The sequence below is a fragment of the Parasteatoda tepidariorum genome, chromosome 1 (assembly GCF_043381705.1).
Source record: "Parasteatoda tepidariorum isolate YZ-2023 chromosome 1, CAS_Ptep_4.0, whole genome shotgun sequence".
NCBI lineage: Eukaryota > Metazoa > Arthropoda > Arachnida > Araneae > Theridiidae > Parasteatoda > Parasteatoda tepidariorum.
In genome coordinates this window covers 46,865,033-46,870,889 of record NC_092204.1, presented here as the reverse complement: position 1 = coordinate 46,870,889, position 5,857 = coordinate 46,865,033, and the positions used below count along the sequence as shown (strand labels likewise).

Genomic DNA, 5,857 nt, shown 5'->3' with positions numbered 1-5,857 from the left:
TATATATATATATTATTAAGTTATACATAATATTATTAAGTTCTGTTTCTTGTAAAGTGCTCAAAGACTTGTTGAAAAACCTTAACAATTAATATGTATTATTCTTAATGCAGAACATATTTAAATCAATCCATAAGTGATCATACGATCTACATCATACAGAATAACATTAACTTAACAAAACACTCAGTAAACATAAGACATTTAAAGCAAACCCAAATAAGTAAAAGCTTAATTTACTAATAATATGATAATGTTGAACCAGATTAATATAACTATTGATTAATAATGTTTAACTATATATAATATAATATATAGTTTAACTATATGTTTAACTATATTTAATGTAACTATTTATTAATATTGTTTAACTAGAATAAGAGCCCTACAAGTAAGCCATGAAACGAATAATTTGCATTTTTTATAACCAAAGCATCTATCTCTCAAATTTCATTCTGAAAAGTTTTACCATACTATGAAAATTTATGTTTTTAGAAGTAGTTTTATATTTTTCATGTAAACTTCAAAGTAAAAGAAGTGAATTTTCTAAAACAGGAATAAAAATTATTTTGCATATTTTCATAGTAAAAATAAATATTTTTCGTGAAAATAAATAGCATTTTCCTATATACTAGTAATTGCATAACTATCAAACCCTTTTTTTTTCTTCAAACAAAAATTACTGAAAAATTATAAACAGTTTTAATATAAATGAGAATTTCGTAATGCATTTATTAAAATATTTCGTTTTCATCTACATATGTTCTAAAGTATATCCCTTTGAAATGTTTTCTAAATAAAAACATTTGTAATGAAAATATTTTATAAATGAAAATATTTGTGAAGGAAACATTTCATTTGAATAATGAAGTCACTAATTGATATGATATAATATTTGATAAAAATTAAACTACGTCTTGTAAAAATCAAATATTTATCCTTATTTTCCACTGCGTTTAATTCTGATAAATTTTTTATGATTATTTGTAGCTGTGTTACCAACAACATTAAAACTATTTTAATAAGGGATTCCGAAATTTTTCCGGTTATAGAACAATAAATGATCGAACTTCTTTCGGCGGAACTTCGACTTTGTACATATTAAAATACATAAAAATAATTGCAAGCTTATTATTCAAAAATAAATATGAGGAAAGGAATTTTTTTCATAGTTTTGTTCATTTGCAGTTTTAAATTAGGTTTAATATTCGACAGTTGAATTCCCAATCCTGGAGCTATATCTAATTTAGTTTAAAATTTGTTTCAGGTGTCAATACATAAGCTTAAAAGGAAATAAATTAGCCGAATTTTGATTTTTGGTGAAATAAAAGATAAAAAAGAGTTTTTATAACCGTTGAAAATAGTATCCAGAGAAACATATTTCCTTATTAATGAATTTCGTTATTTTATTTAGATTTGAAAAGTCGAATTGGAAATACCAGTGCAGGTTTACCAGTTATTAAATATATTGTTAATAGATAAATGAAAATTGAAAAATGAAATTCTGTTTCACTTTTATTGGCATTTTAATTTAATTTTATACAGTGAAATGAAATTTCGAAAAAAAAATTATAGGTTATTAATAAATAATATACATCTCTTATTACTAATAATATAGATTTCAAAAATTATTACCGTGTAATAAAAAAGTACTTTTTTTCGGAACCCTATTTTTGCTCTAACGGAACACCAGTTGGGAACCACCCTGAGAGGAGATTCTGGACCCTGATCGTTTCGCTTACCACATAGAGTGATTTTTGTTTCTTGATGTCAAATTAGGTGTTATATCTGAATTAAAATGCATTTAGTTAAAATATACCAAGACATCCATGATCCATTGGGTTAGAAATTAAACCTGTTCATTTAGCTCTACAGCAATTGCAACTTTATTTGCATTGTTTCAAATTCATTTCTAAATTTTTAGTAGTTTAAAATTAAAAAAAAAAGGAAATTATTATGTTATCAATATTACTTTTCCGCATTACATATTTTCACAAATTTCTTGTAATGCTTCACAATTTTGAATTCATTACCTTAATTTCTTTACTGTTTAATGAATGCACATTAGTTAATAAGTTTAGGTAACAAATTAACGATGTGTATCCTAAAATGTTGCAATAAGTTAGCATTATAACTACGAAACACTTCTTTTAGTGTAAAGCCTTTAAGCTAAAATAAAAATAAAAATTAAAAATATAATAATAACAGAGAATACTATGTAAGAAATTATTATAAATAAGCACTACATTTGAGATTAAATTGGGGAAGAAGAAATGCATTACAAGCAAACAATATTTTCGTAACTCATACTAATTTTCTAATTTTATATTAATATTAATTGTGGATCTTCATGTGAGAAAACATGATCATACAATCTTACTTTCTGGCCAATAATATATATATATATATANTTAATATTAATTGTGGATATATATATATATATATATATTATAATAATAATAAATGCAGAGACAGAAAGTTTACTTTCTCAAAACATTTTGAACATTAGTTGTTTAATAGTTTAAAAGAATATTATTACTTCTGTTTAGTTGATATGATTCAAATCAATTAAAGAAATATTGCAATAATGTAACTCTGAGTTTACCTCAGATATAATTAGTAATTTTGTCATATTCGTATGTCATTATATGGGTTAAATAAATTGCAAATTAAATATTGTTAAGCGATTTCATATGGTTTGGAGTAATTATCAGTTGCTGTATGAATGACTTGAATCATTAAGATATAATACTTGGTTGAAAATCACTAAATCGAAAATTAATTAATGCTTCTATGTTTCGAATACTGAATATTCTAATTCGCAATTCTGTGGTATATGACTAATCTTTTCAAAAAGCTAAACACACTGTGCTTTTAAAAGCAATCAAATAATAAAGCAATAGTAAAAAACATAAAAAAACTTTCCATTTGCTTTAAATTCAGATAAATATTAAATAAAACTAAAAACATTCCTTTTAAATAATAATTATACTTACAACAAAATTCTGCGTTTGACGATTTAAAAAATATCGAAGCATGAAAACGTGTTTAAGCAGGTTTACACAACAGGTATAATAAACTGAGCCGATATAATCGACCACACTACCATAGAATTTCATAATTTAGAGTAATAAATAACTCTATTTCATAATCACATATTTAATTTCGTTTTATTCCATTCTTAACCATTGAAAAAAATTGTCACCAATAATTAATTAAGTAAAAACGAAAATAAGCATAAATCGTAAAACAAATAATTTAAATTTTTCATTCATTAGTTATATTTCATAGTTTTTAATCAGTAATATATCTTGCTTTTATAAAATATATGTTTACTAATAACGCTAAATCTTTCCAATGAAATTAATTCAATTAACAATATAATTCGCTTTTGGGAAGAAGCATATCTTTTCATAATAAAAATAACACAAAATATCAATTTTAACATCACGAGAAATTAGCAATTCAATATATAAATACAAATAATTATTGTAGGTAAAGTTTCTAAAATATTTCAAAAAACAAATCTCGAACTTACCAGATAAAACTTAAAACTTCATTCGAAGTGCTTCAAAAAACTCTCCCACAGTTTTCATTTCACACAACTTCTCCCAATTCAATAAATCTCCTCATTCAGTCTTTCGATCCAAAGATCTTTAATACAGTTTAATGGGAGATAGTACATCAGTCTCACACCGAGGAAAACAAATGGCAAAATAATCAAAAATAAAAACTTATGTTCTCTTCTAAATTCTAGTTCGTCCTTTATAAGCTGCATTGAAAAGCAACCGGCCTATTCGGCTGCATACCGATGGACTGGATCAGTAAAAGGCCTGCATGGACCGGGGAGTTGTGAAAGAGAGGGCGCACGCGCTATAACCCATCCTTTTCTGGAGTATCTTTTCTCTCCGCATCTTTCCAGAGATAGGTGATGGATTTCTTTGGGTATATTCTTGCTCGCGAATAAAAGGAACTTGTCTTTATTCTTTGAAAATATTCATGTCGCACTAACTTTTAGTCTTATTAAAAGTGTGTGGTTTAAAGCTCTGGTTCTTAAATGTTTAAGCAGATAGTTATTGTAGCTATAAACTGCAGATTGCTTTTAAAGCTTTAAGATTTTAAAATATCGTGTTTGAAAATAACGTTTATCAAAGAGACTACTGCGTTCTTAAGAATTGACATTACAATAAATGTAATTTAAAAATCATCTTTATATTGCCACATCAATTCGGGAGTATTTTTTCTCTCTTCATGTGATAGATAAATCATGAATTGTTTTTTGTGAAGAGATGTACTTTTTTATTAATTAAACAATACCATAGAATACCATAAAAATATACTTAGAATGCAATAACACATAATAGTTAGAATACCTTTACTCACTAACATTTAGTCTTATTAAATGCAATTTAAAGATTTAGCTCTTATATTATTTATCATTACGTTTTAAGTGTTGAAAGCTCGAATTGCACTTTAAAAGACTAATGATTCATTGTCAAATATTTTTCCTTAATTCCAATATCACATATATTATTGCGATTTAAATATAAACTATTCCATAAATTAAGTTTAAACATCGATTTTTATAACTACATGTACATAAAGTTTAGAGTACCCTTTTTTGGCATATTTTCAGAGATAGATTTTGAATTTCTTTGGAAATATTCTTGCTAGAAAGGGAAAAAAATCTTGTATTCCTTATTCGAAAATATTCGTGTCACATTAACAGTTTTTTGTAAGATTGTGTAGTTAGAAGTTTTACTCCTTGTTTAATTGTGTGTGCAGTATTTGTAGCTTTAAAGCACAAACTGGTTTTAATTCTAAAAGTTTATAATACTTGATCTTTTGATTAATTTCACCGAAATAAATTAGATTCTAAGTTTTGAAAATAAATAACACGATAAATTGAGTTTAAAAATCATCTCTTTAAGCCACCACAATTAAGTTTATCTTTTTTCCTCTGCATCTTTCTAGAGATTTGGTGCAGGATTTCTTAAGAAATATTCTTTCTCGAAAACAAAGAAAAAATACATATATTTTTCTTAAATTTCAATGTATATTGTATATGAAAATAAAATTAAATGAAAATGTATTTAAAACTTGTTTTACCATATTTAAATTGTTTATTGTTTTCAAAAATATTGATGCCTAAAATTATCTTTGAAAAAATGAGGTACATAAATACTTGAGAAAAACCCATCTGTTTCTGGAAATTTGTTCGAAAGATATATTTAAAATAAAAAGTTGTTTTTATGGATTCATCTGACTGATGCCTAGCTTTAGTATTATATTAACATATGGGGACTACTTAAGAATGCATTATGAATGCGAGAGGTAGTTAGCTATAAATATTTATTACATATATCTACAACTTTCGAATTTACATCTTAGTATCGAAAATTTTATTCCTTAAATTTAAAAAAAAATCAGAATTATTGTCACATCTAAACACTTTTAAATACTTCAGCGCATGGGTTAGTTAATTATTGATCTCAACATCCAAATTTGTAGATAATCCTCTGTATATGTTGGGAAGTGTTTATTTTTTGATAAACATATGAATAGGGGGAAACTTATGTCGTATGGATAAGCAACAAAATTCTACTTCTATCTGAATTTAGTGAGAGTACTAAAGACAGAGCTAAAGGTTAAAGTTTATTTAACCTGGGTTGTGAGTAAAGAGTGTGTTTTCCTCTTCTCTACTATTTCATACATCAATTTTAAATTACAGGTAGAATTAGCGGTATGAAATGATGAATATTGTTGAAATAAATAAAGTTTTATTTGGCAAAATTAAAAAAATTTTTTTCGTAATTTTGATATTTTAAGACACAAAAGGACATCTTAGGGCAGGGCA

General features: G+C 25.3%; 1 protein-coding gene across 2 annotated transcripts in view; it reads right to left on the bottom strand.

Annotated features, from left to right (window-relative positions):
- The window catches only part of LOC107453216 (uncharacterized), a 134,430-nt gene extending 130,538 nt beyond the window's left edge, over nucleotides 1–3,892 (bottom strand). For both annotated transcript variants that reach the window (XM_016069948.3, XM_016069949.3), the window contains exon 1: nucleotides 3,539–3,892. The gene's annotated coding sequence lies outside the window, so the exon portion shown is untranslated. The remainder of the gene's footprint in view (nucleotides 1–3,538) is intronic.
- Nucleotides 3,893–5,857: the final 1,965 nt, after the last annotated feature.